The 17,161-nt window shown below is 48.8% G+C and overlaps 1 protein-coding gene and 1 long non-coding RNA gene across 7 annotated transcripts in view; one reads left to right on the top strand and one right to left on the bottom strand.

The window, feature by feature from the left end:
• LOC108404558 (signal-regulatory protein beta-1-like) overlaps positions 1-17,161 on the bottom strand; it is a 196,509-nt gene that overhangs the window by 160,383 nt on the left and 18,965 nt on the right. The gene's annotated exons all lie outside the window — the stretch shown is intronic.
• Positions 8,229-15,660, top strand: LOC140849520 (uncharacterized). The gene is made up of 3 exons (XR_012131503.1): positions 8,229-8,378; positions 13,177-13,337; positions 14,323-15,660. It is a non-coding gene; the product is annotated as an uncharacterized lncRNA (long non-coding RNA).

A 17,161-nucleotide genomic window follows, 5' to 3' on the forward strand; every position in this document is an offset into this window, starting at 1 on the left:
CTAGTGCTTTTCCCTGGCCCACCTCTGCAAGTCCTCAGGGATGTTGCTAGACTGTCCCCACAGAACTCTCAGCCTCACTGTGACTCCTGCCAAGAGCTAGCTCCTAATTCCCAGATCCTTGATTCATCTCTCATCAGGGCACCTATACGCACCTCCTCACTGGTCTCCCTGCTTCCACCATACACAGAGACCTTGTCTACACAGCAGCCTTGCCATGTTAAACAAAAATCACAAGGTCTCCTTAGTTCTTAAAAACCTCTATGAGTTTTCGTTACAATTAGAATAAAGCCCCAGATGTTCTTCCTGCTCCCAGGCCATGTTTGCTTTAGCCCCCAGGCCTCCTTGGGCTTCAGACATGTCAGCCTTCTAACCAGGCTCAGACAAACAAGTACTTTCCTATCTTGGGGTCTTCGTTTTTGCAGTTTTCTCAACTCCGTTCCTGGCTTCTTCCTTCCCCTTCCCCAGGGTCTTTCATAATCCCAATTATACATGGTAGCTTCTACCCTGCACATATCACACCAGTGATACTGTTCATTTCCCTGTATTGTGCACACGGGTATTCGAGTGTTTCTAATGTATTGTCCATCAGAAATAGCAAAATGGCAGATTAGGAAGCTCCAAGCTCTTGCCCCTCCCATGGAAGCATCAAAATAAAAAATAAAAACAACCCCCAGAAACTGGGCTGAATTAATATGAAAGCTTCAGAAAATAATCAAAGATTTACAACAACAAAGTGAACACCCAGTCAAGAAAAGACTGCCCTCAAAATAGTGGGAAAATTTTTGTGTCAGTCTTACTAGTCCTTGTTCCCTCCTTTCCCTGGTGCAATGGTGCTCTTGGTCTGGAAGAGGCAGCAGCCCAGATCCCAATTCCTTTTGCAAATCAGAGGTTGCAAAGCAGACTTTATTTGCACCATTCTAACGTTGAGGGCTGCTTGGAGGCCTGGCCCCTCTTTTGTCTAACATGGATCTCAGGTGGGAGAAGCAGAACACACTACTCATGAAAGCTGCAGGTGCCACAGGATCCACAGATGCCCAGGTCCATAAATGGTCTGTTGTATGTGCCCACCCATAACCTCTTGCCCGTCATCTTTATTGGATGTTCACTTGGTTGCTCTAAAACTTTGACTGTTTTCCAGAGCTCCTATATATTGGTTCCATGCAGTTTCTGGTTTTTGTTTTTGTTTTGCTTTTGATGCTTCTGTGGGAAAGATGAAAGCCTGGAGCTTCCTAGACTTCCACTTTGCTGCTTTTCATGCCAGTACGTTTGAGCAGGCTGAAGAAAGAATCAGTGAACTTGAAGAAAGGAAAATTGAAATTATTGAGTCTGAAGAGAAGAAAAAGGAATAAAGAGAGATAAACAGAGCTCAATGGGACTTCTTGGACAGCATCAAAGGAACAATATATGTATTATGGGAATCCCAGAAGAGGAGAGAAAGGAGCAGAGAGATTATTTGAAGAAATAATGACTAAAACTTCCCAAATTTGGTGAAGTACATGTATCTACAAATCCAAGAAGCTGAACCAAGTCTAAGTAGGATATACTCTGATTGACATACACTGAGTCATACTATGATCAAACTATAAAAACCAAAGCCAAAGAGAAAATCCTGAAGGCAGCAAGAAATGACTCATCACAACAAAGGATTCTCAATATGATTATCAGCCTATTTCTGAGCAGAAACCTTCAAGGCTAGAAGGCAGTCAGAAGATATATCTAAAGAACTGAAAGAAAAAAAATTCAACCAAGAACTCCACAGTCAGCAAAACTGTCCTTTAAAAATGGGGGAGAAATTAAGACATTTCAAGATAAACAAAAACTGAGGGAGTTCATTACCACTAGACCTGCCCTGTAAAATACTGCTAAAATGAGGTTCTCAGGATGAAATGAAAAGATACTACTAGACAGTAACTCAAACTTGTATGAAGAAATAAAAATCTCTGATAAAAGTTAACGCTTGGCAAATATAAAAGCAAATATTACTGAATTTGGGTTTGTAACTCCAGTTTTCATTTATTTAATTTAATGAATAAAAGTAATTATAAATCTATGTTAATAGGTACACAATGTGCAAAGGTATAATCTGTGACATCAGTAACAAAGTGGGAGAAGGGGCAGAGCTGGACAGGAATAGAATTTTTGTATACAATTGAAATTAAGTTGGTATCAATTCAAATTAGATTGTTATAACTTTGGGATGTTATATGTAATCCCTATGATAATCATTAAAATCTATATTTTAATAGATTTTTCTATAGATGTCATAAGTATCTATAGAATATACACAAAAGGAAATGAGAATGGAATCAAAACATGTCACTATAAAAACTGACTAAACACAAAAGAAGGTAATACTAGAGGAAATGAGGGACAAAAATAGCTATAAGACAAACAGAAAATAGCAAATTAGCAAAATTAAGTTCTTCTTTAACAGTAATTTAAATAAAAATTTATTAAACTCTCCAATCAAAAAGCATAAATTGGCAGAATGGATTTAAAAATACCATATCCAACTATATGCTGCTTACAATAGACTCACTTTGGATCCAAAGACACAAATAGGTTGAAGTGAAAGGGTGGAGAAAGATATACCATGTAAATAGGAATCAAGAGAGAGCTATGGTGGCTTTACTAACATCAGACAAAATAGACTTTAAATCAACACTGTTGCAAGAAACAAGGAAGGACATTACATGTTGATTAAATTGTCAATTCAGTAAGAAAATAAGAAAATAATAAACGTATTTGTACCAAACAGCACAGCTCTAATGTAGTGTCCATTTCATTCCCTGAATATTAGTTCCATGAGAGCAAAACCTTGCACTGTATTGTTCACTGCTTTGCTCCAGTGCTAGGCGCCATGCCTAGCATACATTTGCTCACTTTCCACTGTTCCTAGCAGGTGACCACAGGAAAACAGACAAGTAGGATCTGGGAATCACCCCTAAGCCTCACTAATCAATGCCAAGTCAGGGGTTCTGGCCACTGACTGTAAACAGCAATCCCAACTTTCCATTCCAGGAGTTAGAGATCCTTTCTTTGCTATCCTGGGTAAATCGTGAGAATGAAGGTGTTTAGGAATTGTGGGCAACTGGAGTTGCCCAAGCCTGTAGCTCTTGTGCAGCTACAAGCCCTTGCAGGAACCAGGATGCACCATTGGAGGTCATCCAGTCTGGCTGGCTCGTGTTGCTTATGAAGATACTGAGGCCCAGGGAGGGCAGGGTGAACATCGATGTGACCAGCTGAAGGTCACACAGCAAGCTAATGACAAAGCTGGTATTTAGACTCAAGTCTGCTCACTGCCTACGACATATTATTTCTGTAAGTTGCTCCGGGGATGCAATCCTCTTAGTCATACCCTCTCCACATTCCCTTTCACTTCTCTGTTTCTGCATGATCCTCTTTGCTCTACATCCCTGTGCCACACAAGGCACCTTACAGCCCTTTTTGGATTTAAGTGTTGTAACTACCTTAATTAACTCCCAAATGGTCCTGTGAGAAGTACCTTTTTAATTCCCTTTCTAGGTAAGATAACTGACCCACTGAGAGAGGAAGAGGTGAGCCAGTGAAGTAATGTGGGGCTAGAACCTTGCCTCGCCACTTGACTCCAGGTTTCAAGCCCTTGTCTGCCTTACCAGATGCCCTTGCAAGTTATCAAGGGACTTGTTTCAGCAAAACTCATCATGCTTGCTTCCAGCTTCCTAGGGAAGCCTTCTTCCAAGCTCCCAGACTCCTGGATCTCTTTTTCCCATGGATTCCCCCTTTCATCTCAACATGACCGTAGGCTATGGACTGGATGTTACTCTCCCGGCCCGAGCATGCAGGGAAGCTGGGTTCCAGACACCAGGCTGGAAGCAAGGGCAAGAACATGGCAGGTGCCCAGGTATGGACAACCTCAACCTCAACAAGCTCAGCGCGCTTGACACTTGATAGGTACTGAACTAAATGCTTTGCAGACAGCATCTCAAGCTCATGCCCACCATGCCTAATAAGGTCAAAACCCTCACCCCATTTTGCGGTTGAGGACACAGGTTCAGAAGGGGAAGGGGCTTGCACCAAAGCACTCTGGTCATCAGCTGGTCTGCTGGACATGTTCTTAACCCTTCACTGTCTTAGATCAGAGCCCACTGGGCCCTGTGGGTGGAGGTGTGTGAAAACCCTGCAACTGTATGGATCAGAGTATGTGTGAGCATGTGGGTTTTCCTGGGAGGAAAGAGCAGTGAGGGTTGGGGTTCAGGAGGCCGAGGGCCTTTCTGCTCAAACCACCTGTTCAAGGCCCACTTCTGAAGGGGTCTGACCCACATGGGGAAGGGCTGGAACTGTGAGATGATGAGGGTCTGGCCAAGGTTGGGAGTGGGGGTGAGGGGTGGGGTTCAGAAGTCAGAAGTTCTCGCTTTGGTCAGTGGTGGGGATCCCAGCACTGTGCTCAGCCTTGGGGTCTGGAGAGGCTGGAGGAGGATGTGGAGGAGTGAAGAGTGTTCCTGGGGGGAGGCACAGGTCCCTGGCAAATCTGTAGCCTGGAGGCCGTTATGCCTTTAGCAAGGCAATGGGCAGTTGGCAGGAAGCCCCATGTTCTGGCTGCTTGGAGTTTCTCTCACCCTGGTCACTTGATCCTCTTACTTTTCCTGTCAGTGAGGAAGCTGTTTACTCCCAGAAAGTCATTCATTCCCGATTAAGATCAACCTCATTGTTAACGAGAATTCTCACTTCCTGCCCTCAAAAGGCCAGATTCCGGCGCTCAAAGCTCCATAAGCAGTCAGTGTGAGAGAGGCTGTAGAGAACACTGCCTAACAGTTCTCATCTTAAAAATGGGGAAACTGAGGCCCCAAGAGAGGAAGAGTTGGGGGAAAAGTCTGTGTCAAACTGAACTGCAATCCAGCGCTCCTGACATTTCCGAGCCAGGTGGCATACTGCACCCCAACCAATCATGCCACGGTTCCATGAGTGGGCTTTGGATTTTAAGATTCAACATGCCATCCAAAAAAAACATGCAAAAAAGTGTTCTGACACAATTCCATAATGTAAAACTCTAATATACTATTATAACATACAAATATAACATTCTGACACAGCTTAATATTCTAATTCAACAATTTAGCACAGTTCTAATCCACATTTTCATCCAACACTCTAAAGCTACACACTACCCTAACACATAACATTATATAACATCCTGCTGCAATATTATAAGACATTGTAACACAACATTCTAATCTAAGCTGCTAAGAGGATATGGCACTTCTGTATTATTTGAACACAATTTTAACATAACACTGTAAAATAACTTTCTAAGTTATTACTCTAATATTGAAGACTATGAGAAGCTACGCCTCTGAATTCCAGGGGAGGTGACACCGAGAGCCCCAGTCATGCTGAGCAGTGCTCATGGCCTAGTTACCCATCAGGCCACTGTCCCCACATCTGGCCATGCCCAGCCTACTTCTGGTCTATGAGGCCAGACTCCTCCCCAGCTCTGGGGCCCCCAGGACCCCGGTCAGCTCCCCAGCCTCGTAGAAGATACACCTTCTCCAAGGCACTGGGTGCGGCTGCTTGACTTCTGGTAGCTGCCTCTCCCTTGCAGTCCTCCAAGCCCCATGTTTCTATGTGCTGGGTGGGGTTTGGGGCTGGTGAGGGGAGAGGAAGTGGTTACTTCATCCCATTTTGAGCATAATGGGACAGGTGAGGAAAATCCAGGTTTTTCTTGCCACCTTCTATGTGGGTTACTAGGGCCAAGGGTCAGAGGATCTGCCAGGAAGAGGAAGAAAGTCGGGCCGAGCCGCATTAACTCCTTCAGGCCTGGGGAAACCAGCTGCTGCAATTTACTAATCACTAACAAGCGTTTCGCATCTTCTCTTGACTAAGAATCCATCTGTTCATCTAGAATCTTACCCTGGCCGCTCCCCTCCAACCACCCTCCGCACCCCACCGCCAGGTTTCCCATGATTCATTCCTTCACTTTTCTTGGGCCCCTTCTCCTCCAGTGTCACCTCCCCAAGCAGTCCTCTCCTACCAAGCTGTCTTCAATAGCAATCCAGTCCGGCTGGGCCTTCTGCTGCGCAGTGTGCACCACTACCGGACGGGCCTGTTGGTGATTTGATTTGCTCATCTCCTGCCCCAAACCGGATGCTCTCTAGCCACCCCTCCGCACTGGAGTTATACCTGAGCTGTTTAAAATCCTGATCGCCCCCTGCAGACCAGCTGAATCAGGATCACTGGAGTGGGGCCCAGAGGTCCGGGTTTTTTTTTAAAGCTCCCCAAGTGATTCTGATGTGCATCCCAGCCTGAGGGCCCCTGAACTAGAGTGTCAGCCCCCAGGGACCAGGATCTCTCCCATCTCATTCAACAATACTGATGAATAATAGTAAATGCTTAATAAATATCTGTTAAATAAATGAACAAAATGTTTCCATTAACATATCTTTTGCCACATCGCAAACATTTTAAACAGTGCAAAAGGTTTCCTAATGAAAAGTGAATTTCCTTCTTCCATAGACTAAACTCAGTCTTAAAAGGCAAGGCAGCCTTAACCTGGCCAAAAAACAAAAAAAAAACAAAAAAAAAAAAGGAAAGAGCCCGCCCAGCATTAGACTCGGACTCGCTCAGTATTTCTGCCTTGGAGACCCTTTTACCACCTCAGGATCTGTCAGCCTGTACCACTCGTGACATTGCTGCTGCTCTTCTGGAATACCTCAGCTCCCCAGGAATTCAGATTCTCCAGATGCCCTCCAAGCCTCAGTTTCTTTTTCAGTCAGTAAAGTGACATATAAACTGTAAAGTGCTGTGCATCATGAGTGTGTGCCCTCTCTGTGCCTTGTTCTTTAGAGATGCCGTCTCACTTACTCTACACAATAGCTTGAGGTGAACTGTTATTGTGCCATTTTACAAATGGGGAAACAGAGGCTCAGAGAGGTGGAATGACTTGTCCAAGGTCATCCAACCTGGAACCAAACCCAAGAAGTCTGTTCATCGCTAAAGCCTGTAGAAGCCTCAGGGCCTCTTGACCCCACAAGTACCAGGTCTGTAGGATCTGAGAAATCTCAACTCCATGAGTACCAGGCGGCCAGGACAGGGCAGACCATCTGGTTTCATGATTTATTTCACTCCCACCCAATTGTTTGCCAAAGGGAGGGGTGGGGATGGCTGGTGGCTAGGAGCCTGGGCCGCCCAGTCACAGGGTGGACTTGTCTGAATGCCAGCCAATCCGGGCTGCCGGAGCTGGTGTTGGAAAGGCCCTGGCCCCATCTTGCTGGGACACTCTATCTTTGTCTCTGGACACAAAAGGGGCCTTGTCTTGGCCTGGCAGAGCTTATTCCACATGCTCCTGACTGCCCCAGCCCCTCTGCCTTGAGAAAGGCCCACTTTGTCGAGTCAAAAGACTAACTTGTTTCTTTTTCATCAAAACGTGTTGACTGACCTGGTTGATTTATCTAGGGAAGAGTGGTAAGTGAGGGAGGGGAGTGAGGTGACAGAGACCAATGAAATCCAGAAGTCTGTGTCATCTAGTCTGACTTGGGGGTGGGCACCCAGCTGTTACCTGAGACAAAGGGATAGCTGCATACTGAATGTGATCTCAGGGAGTCAGGACAGCCCCCTAACCTCACTAGTAGCAGAGATTCCACCATTAGCTTTTCATTTCTTTGGCTTCAACCTTTGAAGGCTGCTGGGCAAAAAAAAAACTTCCTTTGAATGGGAGTGCTTGGTTATTGCACCTGAGTGAATTAGTTTTCTTGAGAAGATGCCTGAATCAGTAGCAAGAGAGCAAGCAGCAGAAGGGGGTCTGCTGGGAGCTTAGGAGAAGGCCTAGGAGAAGGGAAGAAGGCACTGCTCACAGATAAAGTGGGATTTAGTAAGTAAGGAAGTACAAGCAGACTTTTTTCTTTGGTAAGTTTTCCACAAGATCAGTCCTCCAGCCATATCCACCAATCCTGTTGCTCAGACTTTTCTTTCATTCATTTGTTCATTCATTCATTCATCCACACAAGAAATAATTTTTGAGCACCTACTCCATACCAGATTCTTTTAGGTACTGCGGCCACAAAGGAGAATTAGACCCATGCCTGCAGGAAGCATCCATTCTTGAGGGGGCTACAGTTGATACACAAGTAAGAAAATGAACCAGCAAGATAACTGTGATGGAGCTCCGTGCTGTGAGGAAACAAGGCAGGGCTTGGCCAGGGGTGGGGCAGGAAAGCTGCTCTGGCCAGGCTGCCTAAGGGAGGGATGTTTGCCCTGACATGGGACAGGCAGAGGAAACCAGTCATGGAGATGCTGGGGGACAAATGCTCCAGACAGAGGGAACAGCACACAGGAAGGTTCTGAGGTGGGACCAGCTTGGGATCTTCCAGATGCACTGTGGAGCCTAACATGACTGGAAGCAAGTGAGTGGTGGGGGTAGTGGTTACAGGAAGGATGGAGAGGGAAAGAGGCCTTGGCTCTTTATTTAGAGAGATGGGAGACCATAGGAGGGGAACAGGGGGTAACATGATCTAATTTCATAAAGCTCCCTGCTGCTGTGTGAGAAAGGACTGGACAGCAGCTGCTGCATCCATCCCGGTGAGAACTATCACTGGGAGGGGTAGAGTGGATGGAACTGAGGTATATTTTTTAGAGCTAGGACACAAAATATGAGTGAATGAATAAATGAATGAATGAATGAACCCTTGGCTAGGAAATGTAGTTTCTAGTCTGTACTCTGCCCCTAAGTATCAGAGTGGCCCTGAAGAAACCCTTCCCTTCCCTGTCTATGAAGGAAGGGCCCAGGAGGCTGGAACAGCAGAGACAAGCTCCCTGCTGCAGGGACAGCCAGCCTCGAGTGCCTCAGCCCCTGGCACGCTCAGAGGCGGGGACTGTGATCCAGTTACTAATCCAGTCAGGCCCGGCTGGCCCAAGGGCAGCTGCAGAAACCTGGTGTTCATGCAGTGACTCACACTTGGTCCCTCTGCTGTTGGCAGAAACTGGGACATCCAGGGGCCGGAGACTCACCCGCAGGCTTAGAAAGGCTGGCAGGATGCCACCGTGTGGCTGGGGGAAGGGAACATGCTGCCAGCACTGGGCTCCCTGAGCCCCTCTGAAGACTGATGTTCCAAACACTGCAGCCCTCAGACCTTTCCCCTCAGCTCAAGCTTGGCACCAGGGCTGTGCCCAGCCTCTGTGGGCTAACAGGAGATAATGGCAGGATAACAGGACCCACTGTGTGCCTGCTCAATCCTCCCTCTGCCAGGCACTTGATGAAGTAGACATTACTACCCCCATTTTAGTGATAAGTAAACTGAGGCACAGAAGATTGTGAATGGCAGAGCCAAGTGTCCTTCCAGATTTGACTAATTCCTTGCATTGCTCTGCTCTACCTCCTAAGCATGGAGACAACAGGAGTGAAAGAGAAAGGAAGAAAAGCTAAATATGTTTTAATAAATATAGAAACTTAGGCTCACACCTTCATGTTTAACCAGGGCTGAGGACTTTCAAACAAAAGCTGCTTCTTTTTGCAACCTAAGTAGAGCTTTTTTGCAGTGTGGATAAGCCACTTAGCCACTGTTCACAGCTCTTTCATTGCTCATTTATTCACTTGCATTTTCCGCAAATACTTATTGACAAGCTTCTACATGCCAAGGTCTAAGTGAGTCTCTGGGAAGGAGGATACAGTGATTAACAAAAAGTGACTTGTTGCCTGTATTGCCCAGCTTATATAGTATACAGGGTGACACAGATCATAACAAAGCACTTTGAACACTCCAATGGTGGCTTTGCGTAAGTTACCTCCTTCTCTGAACGTCTGTTTCCTCATTGTATAACAGGATGGCGAGAACACCTCCCTCAGAATTAGAGGGAGAATGAGAGAAGATTTTGGCTGGCCCACAATATGTGCTCATTAAATATTAGTTGTTGCTGTTACCATTTGCTGTAACATAACTTTAACAGCCTACCAGCTGATAACTGTATTAGTGTGTTCCTCCGAGAAGCAGATGTCAGGATTAGATCAGACCAGCAGAAGTTTTTGAGAAAGGAATCAGGAAAAGACAGTCTTCGGACTGTAATGCTGCAGGCCTGAAACCTGGTGATGGAGAAGGGGAGAGAAGGCAGATGCAGTAGGGACAGTCTGAAATTGCAGAAAGGTTCAGCCAAGCCAATGGGGAGTCCTTGAGCCAAACTCATTATGTGAGGAGCTCTGCCTCTCTCTGGAATGGGCCTGCTGTAGTATTGCCATCATGCACAGTCACTGGTCAAGAGCAGCCCTCAGGAAGCAGGGGCTCTGCCTGAGCAAGGTGGCCCATCCCCAGGGGCAGCAGCTGGGGCTGTCAGACAAACATGCTCCCTGCAGCAGGGCGTCTGAGAGGTACATTTTCATGGCTGCCACAAAAATCAGACTTGACCCTGGAGCCAGAGTTCCCAAATCCTACACCAGCTCATCAAAATGAGTTCTGTGTAGGATTCTGGGCCCTTGGTGTTGTATGTTAACAGGCTAGGGGAACCCTGGGAGCGTGCTTGGCCAATGTCAAGAGATATGGCCTGGACGAGTTTTAGACTGTGCAAGGTGGAAAGTATGGTGAGAGCTAGACCAAAGGCAGGCGCCTGTGCACCAGCACTGCTGACTCAGGGAAGGGGAAGTTGGAACTACTTTTGCAACAACAAGGCAATCCAAAAATACTCTGAGGAGACAGCTGCTGAGAACCCCGGCTGCTCAGAGGACATGCTCTCTGGTGAGGGGTACCATCGCCATGGCTGAAAGGTTCTGAAGCTCAGACCCACCCAACCAGAAGGGCCTGGGCTTTCCAGGGAACCTTCCCTGCTCAACCTGGGAAGGGACCTTTTCACTCACTTCATCTGACCCTCTCACTACACAGATGAGGGAACTGAGACTCAGACAGGGACGAGAGTTGCACAAAGTCACCTTGGAGTTAAAAGCTGCTGAAGTGGATCCTCAGCCAGGATTCCTAACTCCCAGGGCAGGGCTGAATTCCCTGCAACCCATCCTGCCAGCATTTACCAAGAGTCTCTCTGGGAAAGTGGGAGGCGTTCAGTGAGAAGGCAGATGTCCAGAGAGGGAGATGGATGGGGCTCAGAAGGGGACAAGATGACATCCAGAAAAGGAGGTGGCACCTCTGCAAGGAAGCTGAGGTTCAGAGAGAGGTATGAGAGCTTCCTCTCAGGGGTAGATGCAGAGGACAGGAACCCTGGCAGAGGGACAGAGGCTTGGACATGTGTGACTCGAGCATCCTGGCAGCTTCTGGAGGTGGCAGCCTCCTCTCCCTGCCGTGGTCCTCTGCCTCACTCCCATTCTCTGGGGCACCTGCACTGCCACCCAGAGCAGGAGGGACTGACACTCACGGGCATTAGTCAGCTCGTGGTGGTTAAAAAAAGAAGGCTCAGTGGCACTTCTGAGAAACGCATCTCCCAGCTCTGGATGCCAAAGGACTGTCACTTCCGGCCGCACCCAGCCATTGGGCCCTACTGCTGGGTAGGGATGGAGGAATTATAGAAGAGGAGGGGCCGTAAAGGGCAGGGACCCTCACTCCCAGGCAGCCTTCCTCCTGCCTCGAAGCTTTAACATGGTACTGATCAGGACAAGGATACAGTAGTACTATTGTTCGTGAAATTATTTTTCTTGCCACTGGTCCCCATATGCGAAGAAGACTCTGCTCCCCATCCTGCCCAGGGGCTAGTCACATCCAGATGCTCCATCTCCTGGGCCATGCAGATGACATAGCAAGGGTGGGCTTATATGCAGCCACAAGGGACCTCAGAGGCTGCCACTTCAGCCCCCACCTCCCACTGCACAGATAGGAGAGCTGAGGCCTTGGAGGGCAGTGACAGTCCAATGTCACACAGCAAGTCGCCCAGGCCTCCTGTCCCCCGGGCAGCAGTAATTTCGGCAAGCCCCCTGGTGCTTGGCCTGGCCCCAGCAGGAGTGAAGGGTGACGGCCACCACTCACTAGGGTGACTGTGCCAGGCTCCATTAACACTCACACAATCCTCAGCAATTTGACAAGCTGAGTGTTCCTTTAAACCCTGTCTTCTACACGCAGAAGTTTAAATGAGGTGCCAGAGGTCACAGGGCTGAAAATTGGTAGAATCAGGATTTGAACCCAGGCAGGCCAACTGCAGGGCCCAGGCAGTTAAACCCCAGGCACCCTGCCTCTTGTTAAGCAGGCAAAGACAAAACTCAGATACCAGTAATTGCGCCCCTGGGGCTACCATTCACTGGCTCCTCTAATGGCAGGTGTGGTCCTAAGTGCTTTACATGAATGCATTAATTTCCTCATTCATTCATCCTGTAAACACTGAGCAACCGTTATGTATCAGACACTGGGCATACAGCCTTCAAAAAGAGAGTCGGGATGCCTGCCTGCCTGGAGCTTGTGTTCCAACCCTCACATGGAGCAGGTATTTTCATCCCCGTGTTTAGATGAAGCACGGAGAAGGGGTGCCACCTGCCCACAGACACGCAAGGAGTGGAAAAGCCCACGTTTGATTCTGGGCTTGACTGAGGGCTCATTTTCTGCTTTTAGGGAACCTTTATCTGCAATATCCCTAGAAAGGACTGACACAGTGACGGCTGTAGTGGCATCTGTCCAGGGCTCAGAGCCTTGGTGTCCCGAACACCCCATCCCACCCGGCCTTAGCCTTGGGTCCCAGCTTGCCAACAGGCTAATGGCTCTGCTCTCCTTGAGCTGTTGTGAGGATTCCTCCTTCCCTCCCTTCTTCCCTTTCTCCCTAACACTAATTATGATTCCTGACACTGAACAGATTTCATAGTTTATGAAACCCCTCCTCCTCTTCTGGAGGTTATTTTTGCTCCATTGTGCAGAAGAGAAAATCCAGGGGGCTCAGAGAGATGAAACGATTTACCCAAAGCAGTGACCTGATCAGAATTTGATCCCAGACATGTGTGCCTTCAAAGTGGTCCCAGTCAGAGTCCCAGCAGGAGCAGATGGCCCCCTCCAAGAGGATGGGCAGGGTAGAGGAACCCACAAAGGATAAGGCAGCACCCAGGGCTGGTGCAAGTGGTGCTGTCATTAGCCAGTCGGGTAGAGGAGAGAAGCCACTGTCCTCAGGAGACAGAAAGAGCCCCCTGACAGCAACTGTGGTCCTCAGTTGAGGGACACAGCCAGTCTGAGACAACCCTATCGGGAAGGAGCTGGGAAATAAATACGCCAACCTAACTCTCTTCCTTGCCAGGTCCCGCCAGTGCTCCCCATGGGCCAGATCCAGCTGGAAAGGAGGGCATGGGAGGCCACTGACATGATCCGGGAAGGCCCGCCTGCCAGGACAGAGAGCCGGGAGAAGGGCAAGAAGAGGATCCAGAAAGCAAACTACAAGATCTCCAGCTAAAGTCAAATGTAGGTTCCCTATTTACCCCCCTGCGCTTGTGTAGGGATAGCAGGTGCTGTCACCTATGCCAGCAAAGCCACCAATGAATGTGTAATAGTCGGGATGGCCAGGTCATGATGCAGAAAGAAGCAACCCCCAATCTCAAGGCTTCAAAGGGGGTGGAAAAGTTGGCCACTTGTTTTGGTTAATAAAGTTTCATTGGTGCATAGTCACAAGCACTCATGCACACACTGTCGCCCATGGCTGCTGCCTTGCTACAATGGCAGAGCTCAATAGCTGTGACAAGCCTACAATATTTGTCATCTGGCCAAGAAAGTTTGCCAACCCCTGGCTTACAAACACAAGGTTTTGTTTCCTACTCCCATTACCTGTCCATCTCTGGTTGGCAGGGCCTCTTCCACATCATCCCCCATCAGGCACTCAGGCTGGTGAGCCCCCCATGAAGAGCCCACTAGTCTCCCTGGTAGGGGCTGGAGATAGTAGATGCTCAGCAGCTCTTCAGTCTTCCACTAGGAAGAGGCACGCCTCACCTCTGAGCACAGATCTTTGGCTGAATCAAGTCCTGCAGCCAAGCCTGACTTCAAGGGGCAGGAAAGTACCATCCCTGCATGTGCCCTTCATAGAAAACCAGAAATAGATGGTGGGCAGCACCCCTGACCACCACCCCATGTGAACACAGCAAACGGTGGTGAAACAAAGTCATAAAGATGCCTGTTTTGCAGTAAACCTCACCAGACTTCCTCCTGGGCACAGCGCTCAGCTAAGCCACATAGGATCCAGCCCAGGGGGTAGAGAAGCTGGAGAAAACAGACATGGCACCCCAGCCTTCTTCTCCCCCTTTATTATGGTGTCTATGGAAACAGAGGCAGAAAGGTCTCAAGGAGGGTCCCTGAGTCCTTTCCTTAGGACTCAGGCTTGAGTGTGTGTGTGTTTGGTGGGGGGGAATGGGGTCTCAGGCATAGACTCCCAGAAGCTCACTTCTCTCCCCATCAGGGGCTAGAAGCTGGCCAAGGATCCAGGAAAACTGCTCAATTGCTGGCTTATGACCACTGATCTGCCACCTGTGTGGACTGGACAGCTCACTGCCCCTCGCTGAGCCTCCATTTCTCGGCTTCAACAATCACTTCATCATGCAGTTGTCAAGGTGAAGCCCTGGGACCAGCAGCATGGGTACTGCCAGGGGACTGATTAGAAATGCAAATTGTTGGGCCCTGCCCCACTTCCACTAAATGGAAACTCTGGCCTTGGGGCCCAGAATTCTGGTCATGTGACTGCGATGCACGCTCCAGTGTGAGAACCAGTAGTATAAAGTGAGGCTTAAACTGATTGAGATGTGCAAAGTCTGGGCACAAATTCTTTTCCTGCAGCCCTTCCCACCTCCATAAATGACACCTCCATTCCTGCTCAAGCCAAAAAACCTGGCATCATGCTGGTGAGGGTTCGCCTACCCAGGCATGGGGCTGAGCCTTTAAAGTCTATCCAAAGGGGCCCCTTCGTCACCACCCCCAGGCCTGCTCCCTAACCTCCATTGTCTGACACCTACAAACCTCAAGAACTTTCCAGGCCATCTTCCTTCCCTTGGTCCCTACAGTACCTCCTCACCCCAGCAGCCAGAGGACCTTCTTAAAAACTAAATCAGATCACTCCACTCCACCACTCAGAATGGAGTGACTCCCATCGTCTCCAGTGGTTCCTATCTCCATCCAAAGAAAATCCTGCAGGACCCTCCCGAGTCCCATTCCCACTGAATCCCCCCTCCACTGCCTTCCTGCCAACAGCCTTCCCTGACTTGCTCGGCTCCAGCCCCACCAAGCTGCCCTCTCTCCTCCAACAAGCCAGGCACGCTCCCACCTCGGGGCCTTGGCTCCGGCGTTTCCTCTGCCACAAACCCTTCTCTGGGTCTCCCCACAAGGCACCTGCCCTCACCTTCTTCGGATCACTGCTCAGATGTCACCACCTCAGGGAAGCCTCCTCTGACGCTGCCATTGTGCACTGTCCCCTCCTTCTGCTTCATTTTTCTCTGCAGCACTTACCACCACTTGAGGTACATCTTTATTGTTTCTCTGTTTATTGTCTGCCTCTCCCTACTTGGACATGAGGTCCTTGAGGGCAGGCTGCCTGTTTGGTTCACTACTGTATCCCCAATGCCTGGCATATTGCCTGCAAATAAAAGGCTCTTAGTAAATATTTGTCAGTTGAATGAATGGATAAATAAATGAATTTTTAAAAAGCAACCAACAGGTAAATGCTGGTTGCCCTCCGTGCTCTTACTGTCAATGACTTTGCCAGGGCCCTGGCTGCAGCCAGCAGAAGGCCATGCCCATGGGCACTCCCAAGAGTTATACTACAGGAAGATCCCAGGACTAAGGACATGGACTCTGGTGTGCCATCCCGGACCGGCAGGTCTGGGTTTACATCTCTCTCCTTCTGTCTAGCCCTGTGGCCTGGGGCAATGATGTCATCACTCTGGTCCTCAGTGTTCTCATCTCTAAAATGGGGATGATGACCTTACACTTTATAGGGCCACTGCCAGGACTAAATAACACATGCATGTGAAGGGCACAGCCCCACACCTGGGACCTGCTAAGCCCTCAGTATATAAGAATTACTATCACAACTATTGCTATGGTTTTGTTTTCTTAGTTTTGCCAGTGGCTCTATGGTATTTGGGCAGCAGGAGGGTTTATTAAGAGTTTAACTGGCTTCAGGGGGCAGGTGGTCTGGGTGTGAATCCTAGCAACCACCATCTTGCTATGTGACTTTGCACAAGTCATTAGCCCCCTCTGAGCCTCCATTTCTCCACCTGAGCAGTGGGAATAGGGGTGTTGAAGGAGACAGTCTCCAAGATCCTTGCAGCTTACTTCCCTGGTTCTTCCAGAGGATAAGCCCCCCACCCATTGACCCTGTGTGGCCCGCACCACGGAGGTGCCTGGGCTGAACGGGTGGGCTCTTACCCATCACCTTCACAGGAGGGCTGAGAGGAGCCCCGACCTGGCAAGAGGCAGTACCAGGTTGAGGCTGCCAGCGCCTGGACTCCAGATCTAACCTGGAGCCCTCCCTCCAGGAGCTGTGTGGCTTGACGTAAGTGGCTCAGCCTCTCGTGCCTTACGCTCCTAATCTGCAAAACGGAAACAGTTACAGCCTGTGAGGATGAAATAAATTGCTATGTGCAAAGCATTTAAACAAGCGCTTGGCATGGAATAACCACTATTGTTATCATCAGCTGTTGTAATTACTAATAGCCACAGCCAATCTGTGGCCCATGCAGCATGTTGACTGTTTTACTAACTTTGATTCAGTTCTCACAAAAGCCCTATGACTGTTTTGTCTCAATTTTAGAGGTGAACAAGTTTGACTTAGAGATGTAAGCCTCTTGCCTAAGGTCACGCAAGTTAAAGATGAGAGAACACAGTGCTCTCTCAAAGCTGGTTCTTTCTACTTGCTGTGCTGTTTCCTCTTAGCTCTCTGTCTTACTGATGGGGAAACTGAGGCTCAGAGAGCTCCATTCTGGGCTCAGGTCCTGCTGGGTCTTTCCCAGTCCCCCCCTGAATTCAGGCAAGGTAGCTGGAGGCAGTACTACAGGGCCGTTATTTCTTCCATTCATAGAGAAGGGGACTGAGGCTCAGGAGACTAAAGACCCAAGGCAGAGACAGGACCCCGGCCTGGTTGCCTACCAGGTGGATGGCAAGGTGTCCAAGGGAAAAGCCCCCAGCACCCACCCAAGCAGTGGGCCCCTCCCTCAGACTCCACTCCTCCTCCCATCCCTCTGCTTTATGACCTGTTTTATGAGCATGGCCTAGCGGCTTCCACGTTGCCATGGGAACCAGCTGGT

This window comes from Manis javanica, chromosome 5 (genome assembly GCF_040802235.1).
Source record: "Manis javanica isolate MJ-LG chromosome 5, MJ_LKY, whole genome shotgun sequence".
Taxonomy (NCBI): Eukaryota; Metazoa; Chordata; class Mammalia; order Pholidota; family Manidae; genus Manis; species Manis javanica.